We start from the raw sequence: 27,183 nt of genomic DNA on the forward strand, positions 1-27,183 counted from the left end.
GCTATGGTAGGTGGAAGCAAAATGTGATCAACACTTGAACAGACCAATGGATGAAGAAGTCTGAATGAAATCACCTTTATGTATGCCTATATGTATGTACTTTTATTATTAATTATTTGAGAAACATGATGCAGGGAAAACAGCTAAAGCTATCTCCTCTAGGCCAGACTTAAAACAGACGGTTCTGATTTTTTATATGCTACATTAATCATTTGTTGTATATCTGCTTTTATCAGATCGTAATGAATATCAATCACTTAATGACAACAGGAGTTGACAACTTTTTAAATTGCTGCAACCAAAAGAGTAACACAAGATGTGGCGTACTGTTTCCCATCCCAAACCACTAAGGCAAGATTTCCTTGCTTGTTGGGATATGCAACAGAACTGTCACAAATCACTAGGAAGAGGAGTTGACGCAATGGAAATGTAAGAAAAATCTGTTTATTGTCCACTAAATTACATTAACATATAGTTACTACGCAGCTATTTTTCATAGTGATACAAATAATTATTATGTTTTAGGGGACCCAGGTGTGATGAATCATTTTCTTTATGCAAATCCATTGATTTTGCTTTATACATTTTTCCCAATCCCTTACATGGTAGTTTAGGCATTACATTTAAGAGTCTCTTGGGGAGCACTCAAAACATCACACCCGTTCAGTAGCACAGATTGCAATGCGCCCACTTCGACTTCCTCCCAATCTCAATCACCATCAGTCCACCATACAAGAATCCCCTTTGTAAATGTTGGGACCGCTTCGCCACAGTAAACAAGTTTAAAAGCAAAAATCTATAACACCCATAGCGGTTACTAAATGAATTGAGGGTTTGCAAAATTGTCTTTATCAAAGCTGCCTTTTAACATAGATGTACTTCCTAGATGCCAGTTCGAACTCATGTCCCACTAATTTCCCTATACTGGTGGATAAGTATTTAATGCACTCTGTGATAAATACAAATCTGCTAGGAAAAGATTAAACAGGGTGCCACCAAAAACACACCTTTGTAATCTGCTAGTGACACAGATATTGGCAGTTAGCCTCACAATTTTATATAGCTATCCAAGTATTAGAATATATTATTTGGACCAATTCCATTTATTACTGTTGCTATGCAAACTGTTCCAAGAAATCTCAACCAAAAACACTCCTTTACCAGAACTTAATATGGCCCAGATTTCTCTGAAAACCAGATCAGGAAGGGACCTCGTCAACTGTGCCAACTATCGACTGATATCCCTTATAAATACGGATATAAAGATCTTGGCCACTAGGCTCAACACTTATATCCCCCTTTTAATTTATCCTTCACAGGTGGGTTTTGTACCTGGCTGTTCTTCTGCGAAGCATTTGAGAATGCTTTCCCACCTACTGTGACAGTTAATACAGGGCAAAGAAGAAAAGATTTGTATTTTCCTTCAAGGACAAAAAGACTTTTGACCCTCTGGAGTGTCTGTATGTGTTTAAGGTGATGGTCGACATTGGGTCTGGGTAGCACATTCATTGACAAAGTCTGTTGGCTCCACTGCTTTCTCAGAGCTTCTGTTATGTATGGGGATTCACCTCACACTTCTTTGACATTAGAAGGGGAAGAAGACAGAGTTGCCCCCTCTTCCTTCTGTATTTTTGATAGCACTAGAATAATTTGCAACCACTATCCGCAATACAGTACCCATCCGTGGGATACAGATGGTGATGGAGAGAACAGAAAGCATTACATTATGCAGATGACGTCTTGGTAGCTCTGATGAATGTCATTGAGTCATTCTCCAGATTTTCAGGATATCAAAGAAATTGGTCAAAGTGTGTGGCTATGCCGATGACACCAACAACTCCAACAGTGTTGCTAGGGGCCTCACCGTTCACTTGGCATCTCACCCACCAAAAATACCTTGGTGTGTACCTGAACAGCGGCCTAACAAATGTAGTGAGAGATAACCTCATCCCCATCATCAACGACGTAATAATAGAATTTGCAAACTGGTCTAAAGTTTAACTGTCACTTTGGGGCAGAGTGCTGAATATTAACTAGAACGTAATGCTAAGATTTAACTACATCTTGGGGATGCTACCCAGGAGAATTCCACAGGATTTGGTGCAGGAGATTGACCGGCTTACCAGGAGCATGATACCTCAGTCCTATCATGCCTTGTCATGTGAAACAATGGCTCTACATGGCTCTGGCCGAGGCAAAAGTGGTGATATTACACCACTTTAAAACACCCATGTCACCCTCTCTTCATATGTGGCTTTCCAACAATGCATGGGATGGCCACCCATGAAAAAATTAATGTACAAATTCAAGGACAAAATGCAGAAATTTGAGGAGGTCTGGGGCTCATTCTTACATTTGTAACAACCGGTTAGGCATTATGGCCAGATACAACCACAAGATAGGGTATCACGACCTGGATAATGGCCTGATCTCCATTACCTCGCTAACAGCAACACGGCTTCGACAGTACTGGATCGGTTCACCTTACTTGAGGGCTGCTTTCGGTGTTAACAAATCCACTTCTATATGGTTTACAGATAGACATTGAGGAATAATAGCAGGCCAAGAGTCAGGAGATGTGAGGCACACTCCGCGCCTGCAGTGGGGTGAGTGACCATAGGGAAAGGAGTATGTGGAACAGAGTGCCTTTCTGTACCTAAACTGGGCATAATCCTGCTTGGATTCAGTTCATGTTTCAGGCACATCGTTCATAGCAGTGATAGAGATTTCTCCTGTTTGGGGGGAGGGGTGGTTCTTTCTTTCTTTCACAGTTCTCCCCTTTTCCTTCAATATTAGATGACTAATCTGTTCCCCTCTCTCCATTGGAAGAACCTTTGTTCCTGTTGTGCGGTTGTGTATATTGGATTTAAGCACACTGCAGTTCAAGTCTGTGATACAAGTAATGTACTGTCAATAAAGAATTGAAATAAAAAAAATGGAAATCATTTTGTGCCCCCATTTTATTAGATTCTATTCACCTATCCAAATCAGATTTGAAATCTACTAATGAGCCTAAAAACAGGGATTTTTGAATAGTGACTTTCTGCTTAAATTTGTAGTAGTATCCATATCTGAGTCTGGTTTGAATTACTAGAAGTATTCAGTAACAATTGACACATCTCCTAAACTGGTCATATGTAATCCTACCAAGTACTATTTCCTGGGCTAATCATTAACAATAAACTGTAGCGTGAAGGGTCACCATAGTTCCACAGTTCCTGACAAGAGATACCGATATAGAGTCCTTCCATACTTTAGGTGCAGTGCCATTCTGAAGGACCAGTGTAGCAGCGGATCTCAAGCACATGAACACCACTTATCTAACTAATGATAAGCTAGACCACCCTTTTGGGCCAAATGTTTTAGAAGATTTCATACTTAAATAAAATTAATAACAATATAATCAAAGAGGACGCCTTTAGTGCACATAGCACACATACACGAGCCAGTAAAGGGATTGAAATTATTTCATTCTGAATGCTTTATCATCTTCCTACCTTCTCATATCCACTCTGCTTCCCCCTTTCTAATTTTGTTGCAGATCTGTGTGAAAGTATTCTGGTTTATCCCTAAAAGGCCTCAAGTGAAATGAATGCCACAACAAGCCGTGAGCGCTAAGCAAGGTGTGAACCTGTCTCACTCCTGTCCTCTGAGCGTCTGGGTTTAGAGGTGCCAAATGGTGTTATGTGTCATATAGGCACCCTAATATAGGCCCGGGTAATATCATACACCGTCACCTACATTATCTCCCTTACAGTACACAGTAACAAGCTTTTAGGATTGAACCTTTACCTAGTTCTAGTCCTGGGTGCAGAAGGAGGGTTTTTCCTAAACAATAGAGTCCTATCACCCCATTAATAGATTCACACAATATAAATGAATATTCATCAGGGTTCTTGGAAACCAGGCAGGGGCTACACTACCTACCCCACCATATCTACGTACAAGGTTCATCCCATACGTTAGCCTCAAATCCAACAATGGCTAATACATAAGGCAAGGGACAAAGAAACCTTAGATACTTTTTGCATAAATACAGCACATCTTGCTAGGGTTGGTAGAAGGAACCGAGACTTCCAGGCCGACACACTGAGGCTTCTGCATGCAGACGCTCCAGCTGACAGTGGTCTAAACATCCCTTGCGGGGTGTCCAACTCGAGACCAGAATGGGCTCCTACATTCTCACACTTCAGGTAATGGGGTTCGATTAAATCCTAGGGGGTTTCTTGGCTTCATACCTACTCACATGCTAGGTACACTTAGGTACATCTAGGTAGGCATCATAGGAGAATGCGCACTTTTATCATGCATTTTTTATTCATGTATTTATTCATGCTTATTGCAAGATGGTAGGACTGTACTATCCTTTTATATTCACTATACTGCTAATCATATATATCTGCTACTGTCTAACGGTTGTATCAGCACATCTCTTTTACACTAGAAGAACAACTGTGCAATAAATTCTTATTATAACACGCCCAACTGTTTCTTCTGTGTAACTCTCTGAGACTGAATAAATGAGCACGAGTAACTGAGCAAAAAGTAGTACATTGTTTCCACGGTCCTGAGGGATCAGGGTTGTCATGTTCTGAGGTTGCCAGAAACTATTCTCTCCCCGATAAGAGGAGAGACTAGTGGCACTGTGAGCTAGCTAATGCAAACAGGCTAACATTCTCGGTGGGGGTGCTCAGAGACAGTCTGCCACCAAACCCACAGTTTATGTTATCTGAAATGTGCAGGTCCTGTATGGGTAATAAAGGAATTACACGACATGGCGTCGCCAACGTTGGTTGGGTACTTATTTAACTGTAAAATCTGAGTAGTTCAGTCGTGCTATTCTCAGATACCCCTATTCACAAAACACTAGAGATGTCTGGAGTGGGTGGGCACAAACTCTGCCACAGCTGAGTAGGCTAAAATCCTATTTATTGGCTGTTGGTTCTTCAAGCTTGAAGGACATTTTGTTCCTATAATTGTGCAAACATTATCATAATTTCCTTGGAAAGTTAGTTTGTGCTATGTACACAATGACTAACCCGGTCTTAGACCCACCACAGCAAGCACTCCCCTTCACAGACAAGGAAGGAGATATAAATACAATTCAAATTGCACCTAAATTCAGACATACAATCACCCTGAAACTAATAGAAAATGGTTTATCAGCTAGGGGTGGCTTAGTAGCTTTCGTGATTGAGGCACACAAATCAAACAAAACAGAGGTATCCTATTCATGAGTTACATTCCCAGAAGCAGATACGAGAACAAAGCCATTTCACAACTATACAGGAGATGCACCAATGGAATATGGTCCGTTCGAGAACATAGAGATTCCACTCATGTTCAAGGAAAAGGTTTAAAGGCGCCCTATCTCATATAAGAAACAGAGTAAGATTAGGCCCGCTCGGAGGAGATGGGGCAACATGGCCGATTTAATAAAAATCTATAGGAACTTGACACAATTTGTAATGAGGACTTTCACAGTCCAACCAGCAACAATTGCAACAAACAGAACCCAATCTCACGGTACAGCAACTAAAATCACACCAGAAACATTACATGCGGTAATGGGCAAAATGCCCACAAAACGTGAACAAATGCCATTCTGGGTAGCTCAGAAAAGAACTAAGCTCAAGGCAGTATTCCCGAATACTGCACCGTATGAAAAACACAGAATGCTAAAAAACTGCTTGCGTATGGGGATAACACCACAAGTAGAAGATTGTACCACTTGGGGTACAGTTTTTGCTGCCATATATACCAGGACTCATGGTATTCCTTCATTAGCAGTGATACCGGATGTATTAAAACAAATACAGAATGAGTACGGAGCAGAGCCTGCTCTAAACTTGGGGATGAAGTTACTAAATAACTATGACCAGGTATCAGCCATAATACCTGCTAATATTAAAGGGAAAGCAGCTTCAGTGGCAATCCGTCAACGCCTAAGGGAGTACAGTCCGTTAGAAAAAAACACACAAACTACCCAAAATAACTGAAACTGCGTTTGCAGAATTAGGCAGAGACAGTTTGGGTGGGAAAGCTTTAAAACCACAACTGATGGGCAGTCCTGAAAAGGACACTTCAAAGAGGACACCTGCTTCTTCTAAAAAGAAGTGGGATCATAAAAAACAACAAAATAACAGGGAAAAGAGATCATAATCCTGAGGTAGATCTCCTCCACAGGAGCCCTCCGAAAGGATGTACAATCTCAGGAATAGGGATAATATTAGGAAACCAGACAGGTATCAGGATACTGATGCACATTTCTCTCGTTCCTTTCAGGGCTCGACAAAAAGCTCAGAGAGAGAAGGACGGTCAGAACACAAAGAGGAGCGTACAAAATCTAGAGACAAACAGCACGCTCAAGACTATACTTCCAAAAAAGAAGAAAAGCCAAAATCAAAACCTCAGTTTAAGAAGAAAAAAGTTGCAGGTCTATAAATCAGACATGCCCAGAATTCTGAAGACAAAGCTTCTGAACGGGGAATGGGCTCTGATGATGCTGACAGTGCGGCAGAAAACAATAGCATGCCAGAACCTGATGGAATTTCTGGTGACAGCGGAATTGAATGATTAAATATACGCAATTTAGTGATCCAGGTAATAGTGGGTCAATGAGGGTACACTTACTCAACCTTCAATGAAGGCGAAACAGTACCAATCATATTCAAATCACACCTGTACACAAGCGCAGAAATGCGTTTCACTTCAACAGAAAAAGTACTGACAGCAGTTCACACCGCAATAGCAAGAGAAAGAGCACTGGCTAGGGAAAACGCATAATTGTCGTAACCCCGGTACCGGCCTTAGAGGCTGTTTACAACGGGCTAGCATTCCGAATGCAAAAGCCTTACATCCAAGATAGATACAATGGGCTAATTCTCTTACTGCAAAGGACGTTGAATACAGATTTGATCCAAGTTTAAAAACACAAGCATTTCTGCAATACGAACAAGTATCTTGCCCCTAGATCAGTATGAATATACCTTTTTTACACCGACGGATCTGCTCAACCGGCCATAGGGAGTAAGCAACAATACAGCGCAGCATGTGCCACTGATACTGGCACTTGTAAATACGGATCACAAATTCCCCACACTAATTGTGTGTGATTCTTTTTACTGTGTGCAGTCATACAATGAATATTTACATCATTGGGAACCAAACGGGTTTAAAGATGCAACAGGTGGCCCAATTAAGCATAAAATGCTATGGGAACAGGTAGTTGAGTTGAAAAACAAACTACCACGGGCTCACGTGATACACACACTGAGTCATCAACGTGATGGTATTCACGTTGAAGGGAATTCATTGGCTGATGAAGCCGCAAAGTTGGCTGTACGCACGCTTCCGTAGCTGCAATCACTTATTCAAAAACAAGAAAAGATGGTGAGATTATGGTGGCCGTTATTGCTTTGCGCAAAGGCAGCTCAGCAGTAGTAAAGACATTTTCACATAGTACTCCTACAAGTTAGATACAAACAACATTCCATATGCTCAGATTCCTGGAGTGGGGAATAGAGTAATACCAAATATGGATTGTAGGCAAGGTTTAATCTTAGCAGCACGCAAGGATTTGGGCTCTGCGCATACAGGCATTACAGCAACTATTTCTTTGTTGAAACAGCGCTATTGGTGGCTAGGTCTAACAAAGGAAACTAAGGACTAAGTCTTGAAATGTGACATCTGCCAGCAGATGAAGAGCTTCACCATCACACGCCCGGTACAGACACCATTATTAGAATCAGACAAACCTCTAGCTTGTGTGTATCTAGACCACTGAGGAAATTCAAATCCGGCCCCATCTCCCCTTGTAACACCATTATGCTGTTGCCCTCACTCAGGCCCCTTCAACCTTCATAGCGTTTCTTTCACGTTCTATACTGTTGAACATATTACACGACCTTTCCTGGTTCCCTGAGCAAAGTCCATTCTGAGACCCGGCTCGAAGCAACTAATTCCCCAGATAACCATCTGTTGACCCTTGGTGACCGTTCTCGGCCTCTCCAGTTGTTTTACGAATCACCATCTTCAACACGCAAACACGTCCTGTCGTAAATTAATTTAACCAAGGAAGGGCTATGCCACCTGACCTATAGGGTCGGGTAGAGAACACGACCTTAGGGAAGGAATTTCTATTACCCATTATCCTGTATCTTGTACAAAGAATGTTTTCTTGTGGATAATTTGTATTTTTATTGCACATTGTGGGGGTTGTTGCTTTAGGGGATTCAAGCGCTACAAAAGACTGTGAGCCACGGATTGAAGTGGCAGTCTCCTGAGAACCTACCACTGATGTACTTCTAGGACAACTGTACCTAGCTGCAGCTAATAAATTGAAGTTCCTATGCCAGACGGAGTGTTCCGTGTCTCTGTAATTTGGAAGGCGAACTCAGAAGATTTCAGGTGTACCCTGCGCCGCCAGGCTTAAATAGCTTGGTTCTTCAATTTGGTGCCCTCTGTGAGGCCGCTTCAGAGGTTGTGGGTCCAGCCCGAGGATCGTGAGGAGCCCCGCAAGGAAATTCCGGAGGACGCGCACCACGTGATCGACCCCTGCATGTCGTAAGTGGACCGAAGGTTTTTACCGTGTGGCTTCTCCCTTCCAACGGCTGCAAAGACCTGCTGGCCTGACTGCGGCCACGCTTTGGCTCCCTTTGGTAATTTGTATCGCGAGACATCAGACGGACCTCTGTTGGCGTACGGAAACATCTGGTTAAGTTAAGTATAGTGGCCACTCCTTTGTCTTTGTTTTGTCTTTGTTCGACTTTTGCAAAAGCCGAAACCGAGGGGTGAGTGCAGTTTTTTTGTACTATAAAGTGACTAATTAACCCCTTGAAGTTTGTAAAGAAACTATTGTGGTAGCGATGCCTAGTTTCAGTAAGTTTGGAAAATGGTTTTGTTATAATTGCGATAGGGCTTCCCGACTGGAGGACACTTGTCCAATTCCTCCGGCCGGAACTCCCACTTATGAAGTATATTCTAAACATGGTATTGGCCCCATAGCTTTTAATGAGGCATGGGTTCGCTATACTAGAAAAGATGGTGTTTTACGATGGCCACAGAACGGCAGTTTTGAGCTCAATATTTCAGATAATTTGGAGAACACTTTGTTTAAACGAAAAGCCCGGCCGGCTATGTTTGACTCTTTTCGCCTATGGTGTAAGGAGGCCAAACAGAAAGAAATAAAACAAGCTAAAAGGGATAGGAGGGATATGTCTATTTTGCAAGCTGCGCAACAGTTTAAAAATAATGAAACCGATCATGCGATTGAGGTCTCAGATAGGCAACATCGTATGGCGGTAGATAAATCTTATCCAGTGTTGCCAACTTCCCCTACGGAGAAAAATGTGGACCCTGAGAAGGATCCTTTAATGTCCCATCTGTTGAGATTACCCCCGCCCTATGCGCAGGGAGCTAATGTACCTTTTGGATTACCGCCTGCCCCCGGAGCGAATGCACCTTTATTGTTAGCACCTACCTCGCCTGTTCCGCCTATTGTCCCACCTGTCGCTCCCCAACCGGTTCCTGCACCCCCACCACAGCTTTCTCCGGCATTGCCGAGCTCTCCCTTACCTTCGGCTCCTTCCGTAAATGTTACTTCCTCTTCTGCCCCGCCTAATATTCTGTCTCCTGTCCTAATGACGAATTCTCCCTCCGCTCAGAGGCGAATGATCGATACCGTCTCTGGCCTTTTGTCCCCTCTCTTTGGGACATTTCAAATGACCCCTGTTCCTCCTCGTAGACAAACTCGTAGTCAGCTACCAGGTCCGGAGGAACGGGAAGTGCTAGATCTTCAAGCCCGAAGGTGGATCACGAATGGCCCCCAGTATAGTGTGCAAGATATTATGGTCACCTTTCAGCAGTGGGAGGCACCAACGCAGAGATATGTTTTTGATACTATGTGTAACATTTTAAGTCAAGAGTGGGAGGATATGGGATTGGGACGAGCCCCTTAGGGCCTGCTCGATGTACAGGCCGAGTTTGGTAAAGGGCTGATTGTGGGCGCAGAAGTCGAGGACGCGGTAGGAACGCTTGTCACTTTTAGAATGATGCTTGCCTGCCGGTCCTTGCCAAAACGCGATTCCTCCGTCAGGCGAAAATTAAAACACTATCCCATGCGAGAGGTTCCCCCAGTGTGGAGAGAGGAGGTTGCAGCTCAGGGTGCTAATCCTATTATACCTGCTCAATTTCAACGTGTGTGGGTACACGTTCCGTGGAAACGATCTGAGGTATTGGCCCTTAAACAGTCGTTACCGGACCCCCGTAAAAATCCTCCTGGGTACTACAAAGAGTTGTCCCAAACTGTCGATGTATGTATTATGAATTTGGCAGATATAGACATGCTAATGGGTAATGTGGTCCCACAACCGTTATGGGCTAGGATTTGGAAGGAGGACCATGTGGGGGAACTGGGGGGTGATTGGGCTGCCATACTCGCCGCGGACAGACTCCAAGTGGGTGGTGCCAAACCTGAGGCTCTAATTACAGAACTCCCAGCTAGGATCATTACCTTACTGAAAACTATGATGCCCCCTCTGCGAGTTAATTGGGATAAGTTAGCAGCTTGTAAGCAGAAAGCGGATGAAAACGTCTCTGATTTCTTCACTCGTTTCGAGGAGACGTTCATCGATCATAGTGGTCAGGATATGAGCACAGAAGGTGGCCAACGATTGTTTGTAGACAAATTTGTGTCAAATTTGGTTCTGGAAATATCTAATAAGTTGAAGAATTCCGAAAACGCGTGGGCGGTCTCCTCTTCGGCCCAGATATTGGCTACTGCCCAGTATTATGAAAATAGGGATAAAGAGGAAAGAGAGAAACTTGATAAAAAGACCAAAGAGTTGAAAACAAAAGTTCTTTTACAACAAGCTTATCCTCCTTGCCCTGCCCAACGCGAATATCAGCCGTCTCCACAATTCCAGAGACAGTTGCAGAGGTCTGGGCCTTTTGTTCCCCGACCCCCACTGGGCCAAAATCAATGCGCTTACTGTAAAGAAGAAGGCCATTTAAAGTATAATTGCCCGGCTTTGTTACAGCGCACGAGCGGTATTCCCGCGTCACGAGGCCAGGGTGGTTATCAGTCAGCACCAAGAGGTAGAGGACGAGGTACGCCGCCTAATAACCAATGTTCCATGCCCCCTGGAAACTCCACGAATTATTTTGATCGGCAAAATGTTCAGTCTACCAACTATTACAACAGTGATTACTATACTGAGGATGAGAGCCAGAATTCCCAACCTAGCTAGGACAGCCATGGACAAAGTACGGGAGTAGTATCAGTTCCAGTGGACCAAAGTGTGCCTTATGTTGATGTGGAAGCACTAGGTGTTACAGAGCCATTCCTATTAGACACTGGTGCAACAAAGAGCTCTATGATTCACTCTAAACTCCCTGGGGCACCTTTGTCTGGCTGTACAAATGTTTCTGTAGGTTTTTCTGGTGCCCCGGTTCAAAACCCCGTTTCATGCCCTTTGCCCATTTCAATAGGTCCTTACAAATGGGAGGCCCCGCTCCTTTTAACAACTGGTTGTGGTGAAAATTTGTTGGGCTTGGATTTATTGAAGAGATTGTATGCGACATTACACTGTTCCCCTTCTGGTGTACGTCTTAGCTTAGGTAAGAAATTGACCTCACCGATGTATTTGTCTAAAGATCAGCTTCCCCCTGAATTACAATCTCTTCCAGCCACCCTCTGGGCCACCGGCCCCAATGATGTGGGCCTCCTGCGGATTCCTCCCTACATTGTAACGCTCAAGCCTAATACTAAATTTCCTCGCATTCCACAGTATACAATTTCCAGTGACGGCGAAAAAGCTCTTTTGACTATAGTTCATGATTTGGTACAAAACGATGTGGTCGAAGACACTAGGGGAAATGTATGCAATAGCCCTGTTCTGCCTGTTTTTAAACGAACCAACCCTTCCCAGCCACCTGTCTATCGTTTTGTGATTGATCTCAGAGAGGTCAACAAGATTGTGGTACCTCAATTCCCTGTTGTCCTGGATATTAATGCCCTGCTGACAATGATACCAGCCTCAGCTTCCTGGTTTTCCGTCATTGACCTCAAAAATGCTTTCTTCATCATTCCCATTGCTGAGGAAAGTAGGGATATTTTTGGCTTCTCCTTAGCAGGCCGAAGCTTCCGGTTCAAGCGAGCTCCTCAAGGCTATTGCGAGAGCCCCTCCATTTATAGTCAAGCATTGAAATCACAGCTCGATACTTTGTGTTTACCACAAGGGGCCACTCTCATTCAATATGTGGATGACCTGTTGGTTGCAGCAGATTCTGAAGACACTTGTAAAAAGGCTACCATTTCACTGTTACGCCACTTATCTGACCACAACCACAAGGTTTCACCATCAAAATTGCAATATTGCTGCCAAGAGGTTACCTACCTAGGTCATCTCTTGTCAAAGGAGGGACGGCGATTGACCCCAGAACGTATCCAAGCAATTGCCCAAATGCCTATTCCATGTACGCAAAAAGAGGTGCGTGCCTTTTTGGGTATTACCTCTTATTGTAAACAATGGATCCCCAATTTTTCCCTTCTGGCAAAACCTTTGTTGGCACTCACTCTTAAAGATACACCACACCCGCTTCCATGGACTGCGGAATGTCAGAAAATGTTCACTGATTTACGCACTGCCTTGTGCTCTGCCCCTGTGTTAGGTACTCCTGATTACAGTAAGCCTATCACACTCTATGTTCATAAGAAAGAAGGTTGCGCGTTATCGGTTTTAACGCAACGATTTGGGGACAAGCAACGCCCCTGTGCCTATTTTTCGGCCACGTTAGATCCAGTGGCCAAGGCATTACCTAGCTGTTTGAGGGCTACAGCAGCAGCGGCAGTTTGCTGGATTGGTATTAGATAATACCCTTATTGTCATGGTACCGCATGCAGTAGACACCCTCCTGAATAGAACAAAGACTCAACACCTCACGAGTGCACGCCTTTCGGGGTACGAATTGACGCTCTTGGCTAGCCACATACACATTAAGCGATGTAATACCTTGAACCCGGCAACATTGCTGCCAATTCCAGTAGAAAATGACACTCAGGAGGAACACGACTGCTTCCTCCGCACGGAGGAAGAGACAAAAGGCAGAGTTGATTTAAAGGATACTCCACTCCCGGACCCGGATGGGACCTTATGGGTGGACGGTTCTTGTTTTAAGCTTCCCAATGGTGAAACAACCTCAGACTATGCAGTCACTACCTTATACACTGTTGTAGAAACAGCACGTATTATACATAACTCATCCCAGGCAGCTGAATTGATAGCACTGACTAGAGCTTGTGTGTTAGCTGAAGGAAAAAGGGTGAATATGTATACTGATAGTCAGTATGCGTTTGGAGTGGCCCATAGTTTTGGCCGCCTGTGGAAGGAAAGAGGGTTTCTCACATCCCATGGCACTAAGATACAGCATGGCCAATTGGTAAATGACCTTGAATCACTCACCTTGCCCACTCAGATAGCGATTGTGAAGTGTAGTGCACATAAGAAGATCACTGATGATGTAGGTCAAGGAAATGCTTTCGCAGACCACATAGCGAAAGAGACAGCTAGAGACACTACAAGCTGCATGTATGTTGCGGGCTCTGCTAGATGGGTTGCACAAGGAAGGATGTGTGAGAATACTGTGGACAGTTTGAAAATGATCCAGGCAGAGGCCACAGAGAAAGAGTTGAGTACGTGGAAAGAAAGTATAGGAAGATTGGATGTGACAGGGTGCTGGACAGACTTGTCAGAACATCAACGCTGGTTGTTACCAGATGCTTATGTACTCCCAGTAGTTACCATGGCACATGGTCCAGCCCATATTAGCGCTAAAGGTATATGCAAGCTTCTGGCTCCGGTATGGAAGAATGTGGGGATCCCTAAATGTGCAGACAATATGGTTAAGCATTGTATTGTATGCTTAATGCATAACCCGGGGAAGGGAACACCAACACCAGCAGGACACTTTGCTCCCCCAACTTACCCTTTTGAGGTTTTACAAATAGATTACATCCACATGGAATGATGCAACAATCTGAAGTACGTTCTTGTTGTGGTATGTGCCTTCTCCCGATGGGTAGAGGCCTATCCCCTGAAAGATAATACTGCTCTATCCACGGCAAAAGTCCTTTTGAAGGAGTTTCTGCCAAGATTTGGGTTACCGAGAATTATTTGGAGTGACAACGGAAGTGAGTTTGTGGGTCAGATCATGCAGAAAGTATGTGCAGGCCTTGGCATTCAGCATAAATTCCACGCAGCAAACCATCCTCAGTCAGCAGGTTTGGTGGAATGCTATAATGGCACCCTTAAGCTTAAGCTGGCGAAAATACAAGCCAGCACGGGTCTTGCCTGGCCTGATGCCTTGCCCTTGGCTCTCTTATCCACCAGAACAACCACCCATTCCTGTATGGGACTTAGTCATTATGAGGTTATCTTTGGACGCCCTGCAAATGTTTGGGGAGTCCCAAGGCCAAAGAAATACTGAGAGATAGAGCATCCATTGTTGATTGACTATTTACATGATCTAACCACTAAGTTACGTGTCCTTCACCAACAGGTACAAGATACTTTGCCCCAGGCTTCAACAGATCCTGGTCACACCATACGGCCGGGAGACTGGGTCTGTGTCAAAAACTTCCAGAGGTCAAAGAACTTGGAACCTCGCTGGAGAGAACCTCGTCAGGTGCTACTGACGACGCGTACTGCAGTAAAGGTGGTCGGCAAAAAGAACTGGGTACATGGGGTACATTGCAAGAAAGTGCCCCTACCATTGCCTTATGATCAATGGGTTCATAAACGAATTAGTGACTCTGAAACCGGAAGAGTTCCAAGATTTGGACTATTCAGCGATACACGCCTAGACTTTGCCGGAGCAGGACAAGACGACGACGAGGTCCTCCAGACAGCTATACCACCGGCAGTGAAATTGGACACTACTAAACCACATCTCCTTTTCCAGGAACAAACTGTACCTGGTTCCCAGAGGTACGATTTGAGGCCCAGACAGAACAAAATACCTCAATAGTGCTTCATTGACTTTGTTCTTATCCCGATTTCCACATGATTGCAGGGCCGTGATCGTAAGTCTCAGAATTGTGACCCAATATGTGGCTCTAGGCCTGTGGGACTTGTAGGAAAGTATAAAGAACTACAGACAATCACAGCTGAGTGAAGCAACCTCCCGTCACGGGCAATATTTAGAGCTGGAAATGACTGTTAACAAGGGAATGGACAAAATACAAACAAGGAGCACAAAGCATTGTAAATTATTGCATAATCGTTTTATAGTGGTTTTAATAATATTGATTTTGATATGTATTATATTGTCTTGTATAGGATGGGGACTACATGTAGTTTTTAGACAACCTACTCCCAAAGTTACGGTTGAAATGCATACACATGGCACTCTACCACCTCATGTTGAGTCAAGAAGGAGTGAATTGCGCAACAACACATTTGTTTCCATGCTACACCAACATCAATTGGCCACTAATGAAATGAAAATGAAATGAAATGAAATTAAATGAAACAAACTGTTGGGTTTGTGGTCTTCTGCCAAGTTCGGTGAATACTGGAATGCCATACATTACCCTTCCTTTTTCATTTAATGGCTCTTGTAGTGCATGGTGGGAATTGAGCGCCAGTTGGGTATTTTCTGGAGATGGGGATACTCGAGAAGTAAGGAGCTTGGGAGTACATCTATACCATTTATGTTGGCGAGACAGAAAAAGGATATATGGGAAGGATAGTGAGAAGTCAGAATATGCTGATCGCCAAACCAAATCTACGGATTTGTATTTTCTGCCCTCTAACAGAACCTCTCGAAAAGGACAAACTTTCTAGTGGTACCTGGACAAGCACCATTCTGTATTAGGAAAGGAGGGTTAGAATATAAAGGTACAAGCAATTGGCAACATATTGTGACATTGAATGGGACAGATTGGCCTTGCATGGTTCCTTCACGTAATACATACTTTGTGTGTGGAAATAAGGCTTACACTTCTCTACCAGGTAATTGGAGAGGCACTTGTTATATCGCTTGGTTGTTGCCCCCTACATATATAGCAGATGCCAAGCATCATTTACAGAAAAGAGGGGTGGCGTCTGGCCAGGATACGTCAGGACAAGAAGTCGGGGATGTCTTGAAAGGACTCCTTCCATTCTGGGGCTCAATAGCCAACAGTAGAGACATAAGACAACTAATTCGAGTTGTAGAAGCCACTGTCAATGAAACAGCTGGTGCTTTGAGTAACATCACTGCAGAACTCGCTGCTGACTGCCTCGTCACGCTTCAGAACAGGATGGTATTAGATATCGTCCTTGCTGACCGTGGGGGCGTATGCAGATTGATCGGATCTAGCTGCTGCATTTTTATTCCAGACAACGCCCCTACAGTATACTAAGCCATCTCTAAGCTACATAAGATCGCTGAGTCCGTTCACCAGGATGAAGGGAATTGGTCTCTGATGGGATGGTTTGGGGGACTACTGTCTACATGGGGATGGAAGATTCTTACCTTTGTCGGAGGGACTTTGGCTATTCTCTTCTCATGTTGCCTTTGCCTAAAATGTGGTCCAGCTATATGCGGGCTCTGCGCCACCCTGTCTGTTCCAAATCCGGTATCACAGAAAGCAGCGAACAGAAAGATAATACTGCAACAACAGCTTGTAGATTTCATGGCTATTGAAGTCGATTCAGATTAACAACAGCCTCTGGCTTCTTTGCCTGAGTAATGGCAAAAGGAGGGTCTGAGGAAATTCAAATACGGCCCCATCTCCCCTTGTAACACCATTATGCTGTTGCCCTCACTCAGGCCCCTTCAACCTTCATAGCGTTTCTTTCACGTTCTATACTGTTGCACATATTACACGACCTTTCCTGTTTCCCTGAGCTAAGTCCATTCTGAGACCCGGCTCGAAGCAACTAATTCCCCAGATAACCATCTTTTGACCCTTGGTGACCGTTCTCGGCCTCTCCAGTTGTTTTACGAATCACCATCTTCAACACGCAAACACGTCCTGTCGTAAATTAATTTAACCAAGGAATGGCTATGCCACCTGACCTATAGGGTCGGGTAGAGAACACGACCTTAGGGAAGGAATTTCTATTACCCATTATGCTGTATCTTGTACAAAGAATGTTTTCTTGTGGATGATTTGTATTTTTATTGCACATTGTGGGGGTTGTTGCTTTAGGGGATTCAAGCGCTACTCTCCTTCTCCTGAGAACCTACCACTGATGTACTTCTAGGACAACTGTACCTAGCTGCAGCTAATAATTTGAAGTTCCTATGCCAGACGGAGTGTTCCGTGTCTCTGTAATTTGGAAGGCGAACTCAGAAGATTTCAGGCGTACCCTGCGCCGCCAGGCTTAAATAGCCCGGTTCTTCACCACTGCGGCCCCTTACAATCAGATTGGGCCTATAAATAGTATCACGGTTGCAGTGGATTCATGCTCAAGATTCCTATGGGTTTGGCCTCAGCGCTCGGCTGACACTCGAACTGTTATAAAAGATTTGCAAGTCTTTACAGGGACATACGCAGTTGGCACGTTACATTCTGACCATGGCCCGGCGTTAAGCTCTCGGGCTTACAAAGAGGCCATGGAAAGTATGGGCGTAGCATTGCGGTACTCCTCTCCATACCATCCTGAGGGAAATTCGGTTGTGAAGAGGAAAAACCAGGACTTAAAGCAATCTTTAACAGCTAGGGTACTAGGCAAGGGCGGGAGTTGGGTCAATCATCTATATGGGGTACAGCAAGCACTCACCAGCCAAGAAGTTCTCTTGGGGGTGTTACTCCATGTGAGGTCCTTTTTGGGATGAGAATGTAGGTACCTGATCTTGATTGTGAAGGCACAGTGGCGGATGAAAAACCATTTGATATCCGTGATCGTTTGGCGGTTTTACAGGAGCTAAATGAATCCAGGACACAACAAGGTAACATCCTCCAGAAACAGACCGCAACTGGGGAAGTCAAGGAAGTCACGGCAAGACCTGTCTGGATCCCAAAAGTTGGGGATCTGGTCAGGGAGAAATTAGTGGACAAAAAAAAATGTGGACCATCATACAAAAAGCCTGCACCTGTCCTAGCAATTCAAGGAACAAGAACTGTTCTTTTGCCGCCTCTTGCCTGGAAAATGGAGAAACGATTTGTCTCAATCGACTTAATCAAACCGCACTATGTGGCCGATACCGAGCAGTAGGCCTCGTGGGCTCCACAGTAGCAGACGCCCTACTCTAGCTACAATCCAAGAAGTTCAAACAGAAAGACTCATCACGTTTAAAGAGCCTCCTGTGCAGAATGAAGGACTATGCAACACTGCTATGGAACTCGTTCCCCTTGAACCCGAAGTTCGACTTCAAGATCAAATTCAACGTAACACACAAGTTGAAATAAGACCAAATACTGATGTTTACATTAACATGCCTCGACAAGAGCACACTACGATTTCAACAAAACCCAATGCAATTCCGACAACTGATCGAACTGCTTCTGGCTACTTCATGAACTTTGATACGTTTTCCTTGGATCGAAGTGAACCAGAAACGACGCCAGCCCAACAAACACGCAAGCGACAAGTCAAGAACTTTCTGAACTTTCTCAAAAGGACTTACCTGGTATTGCCTTGGATAGAACTCTGGGTAATTCCTGGGATACTGTTCTTTCTTTTTTGGCTAGGCTTAGTCATAACTTTTAGCATGCTTATTAATGGACGATACCTTCAACAAAGTTCTACAGCTCAAAAAGTTAATTTGATTTTGAAACCTCATCAGTCTTCACATCGCGAACAAAGAGACTTGTCATCAGTGAACATTACAGCAGTTCCTATACCAGATGGTATCGTTTGGGACAAGGTTGATTTTGCTTTATTCAGTCCGACTGAAGTTTTAAAACTTTCTCAGGTGTTTAAAATTTCATTAAGTGATATTATTACCTCCAGTACATTTTGTGATGATTGGGACTCTGAAACTGTTAATAACATGTTGTCTGATTTCGAAATAACTGCTGCATTTCCGAACACTGAAATGTTGGAAGATAATTCAGACTATGACACTTTGTACTGTTACCAACATTATGGTCATCATTTTCTGCACAAATCTATCTCACCTAGAAATGTTTTTGAGTACCACCAGCGAGAACATTGCCCTACACCACCTAAAAGTAGTTCAGCAACATTTGCACAGAAATGTTCATATTTTTCAGGATTTAACACCACTGACCCGACGTCATTTTATTATAAAGTTACACCGACATGAGCACTGAAAATTATGCTGACAAACACAAAACAGATTTACTCTGCTTCCTTTATTGCCCAATTGTCTAAACAGGGTTTTGACCTATAGAAGGACACAATAGACTTTAATCAGTCTTGAAATTGGCAAGTCCAGGGAACAGAAGCGCTATTTAGAGCATGTCTCATTCCACAGCAGATGATATTTGTAAATGACACTGTGCAATAGACATCCTGTCTTGGACTAGCTAAGAACAAGGACCTGAACACAACTTAGACACGAACAGATGTCAGAAAAGATTCTGGGATACCACCGACGGGTTCAGTAACCATAGGCCAGATCCACGTTATGTATAAAGAGAACACCCAGGGGTAGTGACATCCTATAGTGTTGGGAAGTTGTGCCTTGATTGGCTAGAGACATCAACACTCACAGAAGTGAAACAATACTTATTCTTACTCACACAAGACATGGATCTTAGGGATTTTTTACTAGGTCCCAGGAAACCTCGTCAGAAACGTTCATATATGCTGGCATTTATGCTACCTATAATGAAATTTGGAAAATATCCCAACAAGAGGTGGCAGAGAGAATACAGGAAATAGACAATATTAACTTAGAGAAATCTCTAGCAGTGATAGACAATGGGTTAACAACTTTGACCTCCAGGATATATTCCTTAGGCAACATTGTATCTTCTGCGATAGACATACTGGAACAGGATTTAGCAATATTACAACACGGCCAATCTCAGTTACGTTCTATTATGTTATTAAGCTGGACGCTGCAATCTTTGCGTGCAGGCTATGTGCCTTGGTGGTTTATCAACAGTACGTCTCTGTTTACAGAATACAATCTAACTGATAAACAAGTAGAAATGGCACAAAGAGGAGCAAAATATACAATGCTGCGTATTGAAAAACTGGATAGATTACCATTTACGGAACGGAAGATCCATGGCCACATAACTCTACCGGTCACTACTTTTCAGTTTCAATATTGCCTTGAGCAAAGGCAGGCTGGCAAATATGAAAAGATGAGTAAGGAATACATTAAGGAATCTGGGGAGTTACCATAAAGATTTCGATCCCGGAGTGGGGATCGAGAAGTGTTTCTAAGCGGTACAAACTGCAAGAGCGCTTTAAGTGGTTCTCTCATGTGTCATAATATTACCCAGCACGGTTCCATAGCAAATTTGTTCTGCCACATGAAAGGGACTCCAGCAGCTGTAATTACACAGGTATTCAAGCTGCTCTCGAATGGAAGTTACTTGATGCTGAATGATCAAAGTTGCTGTGGGATGCTTCCGGGCATTGCCTATCTGGTCACTGTGAACTCCAGGGTTACTTGCTGTATGCAAGTATTGTTTCCCCCAACAAGTACAGTCAGAGAGGCACCGTGATGGCCTTCGTTGAATGTTTCCTTTATACAGTTTGATACTTTGAGCAGACTGAAAGCCATGCTTTTACAGCAAACCGTACCCTTAACCTCTGCTCGAGAGACCTTTGATCTTCAAATCGCAAGGACCTCGACTGAGATACTGGCACTTATACGTACAAACTGCCCCATTCATTTTGCAGAAATGGGTTGTATCTTTAATATGTCTGATACGAATGGTATTGTACACCTATTTAAGACCATAGGGTCAGGATTTCTAAGCACCTTTCAGACAATCCTCGGGGTTATTCCAAATGTTATACAATCCGTATTGGGAAGCATTTTCGATCTTCCGCTGATCCTGCTTTCTATCGCAGGTATCCTGATTGTCATTTCTCTGCTACGCAATGGATGGCCCGATCAACGAGAAGGCAAAAGTGCTCCTGGAGCGTAAATACCGTGAATGAATAGTACAACATCTGGGCACACCTCGCCTACGGGAACTGAGCGCCTCTTGGTTCCTATCGTTTAGACCAGTCTGCATGGACTGCATCTTACGTGTTCTTCGATGCCTGTTTTGTGTTGAAGAATGCATGTTGGATCTCTGTCTGACACTTGCATCGGACACGCCTGCGGACTTGAATACCAGGCTGGAACCCCTGAGGACCCATGCTCGGCAATGTCCCCAGTGTATACTCCTATTGATGGCTGCATCTCTAGAAAATCGGCAGGTACCTTTTACAACTGGGTTGAGCATCAGCTCTTCCACTAGCACTCAGGTATCGATGACAGTACCGGCTGCCTCCACACCAGCTATTGGCAGGTCTGAATATCATCTGTGTTCCATTGACAGACTCTGCGAGGTGTTACAAGGACCGTCCTCTGCAGCGGCGGGCAACAGCGATGTTGCGTCTCCCAGCCAGGACACTTAATCTATAATTGGCTCATCGTGTGCTGGGAAAGAATTCGGATTTTTCTTTTGTTTCAAATCTCAACTAAATTTGGAACATTTCCTAAAAATTGACACTTTCGCTGAAAAGCATAGCCTTCTGACGCTTGTAGTGGCTCAACTTATATAAACAAACTCATCTAGGACTCTGGCTTAAGTAATAATTCCAATGAATATTTCTCAACATTTTTCTCCCACTATGAGACTGTTTTAAAATGATTTAAAGACTATGTTTTTACAAGATTCACTGATAATTTTTATGCGCTGCTACCGAGTAAAAAGTGTAGTTTGCTAGTATTTTTATCATTGTTGACTAATTGGAAGAGGAGTAAGTGTTATGTTTCATATAGGTACCCTAATATAGGCCTGGGTAATATCATACATGGTCACCTACATTATCTCCCTTACACTATACAGTAATGAGCCTTTAGGATTGAACCTTTACCTAGTTCTAGTGCTGGGTACAGAAGGAGGGTTTTCCCTAAACAATAGAGTCCTATAACTCCATCAATAGACTCACACAGTATGAATGAATATTCATAAGGGTTCTTGGAAGCCAGGCAGGGGTTACACCACCTACCCCACCATATCTACGTACAAGGTTCATCCCAAAAGTAGTACATTGTTTCCAAGGTCCTGAGGGATCAGGGTTGTCATGTTCTAAGGTTGCCAGAAACTATTCTCTCCCCGATAAGAGGAGACACTGTGAGCTAGCTAATGCAAACAGGCTTACATTCTCGGTGGGGGTGCTCAGAGCTAGTCTGCCACCAAACCCACAGTTTATGTTATCCGGAACCCCCAGGTCTTGTATGGGTAATATAGGAACTACACGACAACGGAACAGCCTGCAAGCAACTCCGCAAAAGCATATCATGAATGAGCAAAGGGATAAGCATATGCTGGGAGTAGTAGATTTTCCGTCCCCTTCCCGGTCTTCATTCATAACGGATCGCCATGTATAGATGCCACACTGTCTGCCTAATTGAGGGACTGCAGTACAATCTAAGATCTCACAAGGGTTGAAGATAAAACAAAAGAATGATATAGACAGTAGGGTTGTAGGTGTATAGGGCCTGAGAATTAGGAGACTTGGATCCAATTTACAAGGCCCGCAATTTCATACACAAAAATATAGACCAACACATTGGGTTGTAATATACACTAGCTAAGAAACTGGTGCATTATGCCTAATTCAGACCTTACAAAGGGGTACATCGCACAGAGTGTGAGTGTTTTAACAAATTACAAGGTGCACAAACTCAGGTTTGTCGCAGTTTTACTGAATGAAGTGGAAAATCTGGAGAAAATGATTTGGGGAATGCTATTTGCAGACCAGCTTTTTATTGGTATATTCATTTGAGCATACATGGGAGTTTCTGCCTGAAATGGGATTTTTAGGCCACTCAGAATGAGGGCCTTAGTGTATATAACCCAGTTATCAAAATGCTGCACCTACCAATTCTGTGTTTAATAAGCAAATATAAGATTAAGGCTGAGGATAGAGGAGCTTGAAGAGAGGTTTTCTGTAGATTTACACCATTAGGGGCCAGACGTACCTGGAAAGGCTTTCCATAACCTAGGGCTGGGAACGTGTCTGTCTTATTGGTATATTTCTAAATACCTCCACCACTGTAGTGTAACGATCAGCACTGGGAAAGCAAACATTTCATCAGTCACAGCTTAGGCTCAGATACATTACCTTTCCTTAAAGTCTGAGCAACTTATAAATTGCCTCTATCATCTAAGAGATCAATTCCATCACCAACCCAGATGTTACCTGCTAACAAGCATTTGAAATGCAATAGGTCTGTCATTTGTGAGAGTTGGAGCTATTGGCTTTGTAAATGACAATGTTTTTACCCATGTAGTAGGTTATATGTATGCATGAATGGGCCACAGAAGGACAGAGGAAGAAGCATCACAACCCTTCTCTTCTGCTCACCTGTCTCTCATCAAACTACCTGGAGTTGTACTGGGTACAAAGAGACAGAGGACGATAAGCACATTATGACTAACATATTGGAGAACACAAAATGGCAGGTTTTTTTTTCAAATCAACAGGAGTTACTCATTGAATGTGATAGAGTTGACATGAGGCAAATGGATGGAAAATAAAAACAAGAATTGGCAAAGACAATAGATTTCACTTTAAAAAGGTGTCAGTTGAATTTTGGACTTTGCGAATGTATGTTGCTGCACAACAAGTGTAAAGAGAAAAAAAAAAGCCAAAATGGCTGACCCTAGTATGAAGACATATACACACTCATGCATCACAAAGTATGACCGTATGCATTATGAGGCCGTGGGAGGGGGCATTTTTTCACCAGCATAATGATGTATACGTGCATATGCACCACCACACAAGCACACACGCGACATGATGCATAGTTTTCAATTTATCCTTCCCAGATGATGGACAGTAAACCTGGAGCAGTAAATTAATCAAATAAAAAGCAATCAAAGGTGATTTACAGAGAGAGGTGCAGCTCTGGAGAAAATTGGAGCAGCCAACGTGATGAAAAAAAAATGCATAAAAAACCAGGGGTGTGGAGGGTGAGCAACTAATTGCAGCTGAGTGGCGGCAGGGAGCAACACTAGGAATGGAGAAGCAGAGAAGCAATGGGGGAAACTGCCGGGAGGAAAGGTGTTGGCAAGAAAAAGAGAAGCAGAGTGAGACGAGGAACCTAATAAGACATATATAAACAGGTGTAATGATGCATTTAAAGAAAGGATGCCAGACCTGCAGCTGCCATACAGACCCCAACAGAGCATATGTCTGCCTCCTACCACCGACCCCCAAAACAGATGTCGCTCACAAGAACCAAGCGTCAGATAAACGCGGGCTCAAGCACTGTGACACATGCACATTCATTTTACGATTCGGGCACTAAAATCAGAGATGACAGGGTGCTCAGTCGTTGTTCTAGAACCGTCTCCCCACCAGGATGTGGGCCACGAACGCTTGTCAAGGGAACGGAGAGCCCAGTGACAAAAAAATCCAAGAGTCTCTGAGACAATCACCCAAGCCATGTCTAGGACTTGCAACCATGTGCCTTGAAGCAAAAACTTGACAAACGCCTCCACATATACGTGGGAGCCACACCAACCGGAGTGCAGTTGCACTGGTGAGTGTTGGTAAAATTTGTTTAAATAGGAGTTTATCATAGGAGGATAAAATGGAACGGCTTATTGAAATGTTAAACTATAGTTTGCAAATATGCATAGAACCACAGCGGGGTTGCTAAATTTGTTAACAGATATAAAATGAGAGGAACATGATGCTTTTTAATATAAATGTTTATTTATTTTTTTGTCATTTTTTGTCATCTTTTTATGTTAGGTTTAATAATTGAATTGTGGATGAGGAAAGAAAGTTATAGTCCTGAAGAAGGTGGCCCTATCTGTCTATGACCACCGAAACGCGTCGAGGCAATGATCTTTGTTACATTTGAGGTGTGGCAGTGGCCATAAAAACAGGGAAAGTTTTACCCTGCTAGGTTCTGTCAAAATACTGATCAATTTAACGTTCTGAAGGCAAAGTTCACTGCCTTGCGTAGTTTCCTTTCCAGGGGGTTATTTCATTGATGCAAGAGTTTTAAACATTTTTTATTGGGCTCTTTGGTTTGATGCCATATAATGTGTGTTGTATTTTATAATGTATTTTGATGACTTGATGTAATTTTTAAAATTGATGTAATAAAATTTGGGCATAACTACTTTCATATCTTGAGCAGAGTGGTTCCATTTCTATATGATGCTAGTTGGACTGGTGTGAAGTTGGATGCTTGACATTAGGGAAAAAAAGTGCTATCATTTTTTGTTTGATTATGTTGAATAGTTCCAAAGGGAATTTTGTCTTTTAACTACTCAGTTATTTTGGTGCTCTGTCCCTTTGGACTCGTAGAGCCCCTCTCCTTGGTTTCAAGGCTAGCAGAATCAGTACCTTGATATTTTCATGTAGAGATTGTTCGGTCATGACCGTGTGTCATTTTGAAGAACCAAGTCATTGGCGGAATCCTGCAGTAGTTTTGCAAGATTGAAATGCGGGTTTTCCCAAGAAGATCTAGGATTCGATCTACTTCCTCTCAGCAAACATTTCCCCCCCAGTAGAGGGGACTGCATCTTCTGGTAATACCTAGCAAGAAGAAATATCTTCCATTCATGTGTGCTGTATTCTTCTCCCCTGCCTTCTGGTTTTAATCAGCTGCTACAGCAACTGCCTCATCGAACAAATGCTGCAGCTCTGTTTTACATGTTTCACCTGAGTCCTTAGTGACTGCAGCAGAATGAGAGGAAGAGAGGCTGTGCCCTTCTTCCTCTGATGTTCTCTTACTTTCTACCTTGATAACGAAACATCTGCATTTTTCAAATCAAGAACCTTAAATAATATTCTCTGCTTAAGAAAATTGAGATTGGCTGGAGAATGAGATTCCGCACTGGTTGCAAGAAATCACTTTCGTAACAAAAGGAGAGCTTACCCTCCAATATATTCTAATATATTCTAATTCTTATTGACTAGGTTTCCTTACATGCCATTATCTTCTTTTTCCTTTAGAAAATACCCCACAATTTACTTGTCCTGCAGAGAAGCATATCATCTATGCCCTCTGGAAAGTGATCCAGCTGCTATTCGGCATAACGAGGGAGAGAGGGCCTTTCCCACCTCCACACTACCGCAGCTCTTACACAAACTACCAGCTCCAACCTGTCACAGAAGCTAAACATCTACCACACTGAGTCCACCTCACAGAATGCTAAGGTGATGACATGGACGATCTTCATATGCTCGAAAACAGCCACCACTGTAAGCCTCATTCTAATCTGCTGATCTCCTCCACTGAAGTCCCACAGGAGCAGCGGGGCAAGAGACACACAAATTTCATCACAACCAATGCTCTACACTCAGCTGTAACTATACTATAAATAAGAAATAAAGAAAAAGGCAGAATTATAAATATCCCCGTTCCATTGGATGAGTGGTGTAACCAAGAAGACAGTCAAAAAATGGAGTGGCTTATGGTCCATTTAGCAACCTATAGGCACGTAGAGGAGAGGTTTTTTGCTTGTAGTAACAGAGGGAAGCGGAGTGTCTGTTTCAGTGGCCTTGCATTCGTATATGCCATTATCAACGATCCCCATTTCAATTTTTTCTCGAGAAATAACCTTGGGAACACCAGCTCTTCTTACTCTTAACTACCAAAAAGCAGCATTCCGGCACATGAAAAAGGAACACAGAAAAATTTTGAGAGAAACCTTAAACAAACGACAGATATGGAAACACAGGGGAATGAATCAACCACTTAATACTCCTCTCAAAAAGAAAAGAAGTGAATCATGAGACCTGAATTTCAAGACAACTACACAGCATCAGAGAAATTCTTCCTAGGAGGGCATAGCATCTATAGAAATTGAAGCCCTATATGCAGCTAAACCAAATACATCACCACTTAACATAACTCTCAAACACCCGAAGCCCATTTGAATGCCATCACCGAGGACTGGATTGACCCATAATATATGGCCACCCGACAAGCTCGCTACACACACTAGACCAACTTCACCCACTCACCTGGCCCTCTTCTCTGGTGCAGCAGAAGTGGCACTGCTGATCCCCAAGCTTC

General features: G+C 43.3%; 1 protein-coding gene across 4 annotated transcripts in view; it reads right to left on the bottom strand.

Moving 5' to 3' along the window:
* LOC146823047 (uncharacterized) overlaps positions 1-27,183 on the bottom strand; it is a 230,421-nt gene that overhangs the window by 135,266 nt on the left and 67,972 nt on the right. The window lies entirely within an intron of this gene.

This window comes from Triturus cristatus, chromosome 5_2 (genome assembly GCF_964204655.1).
Source record: "Triturus cristatus chromosome 5_2, aTriCri1.1, whole genome shotgun sequence".
Classification (NCBI taxonomy): domain Eukaryota; kingdom Metazoa; phylum Chordata; class Amphibia; order Caudata; family Salamandridae; genus Triturus; species Triturus cristatus.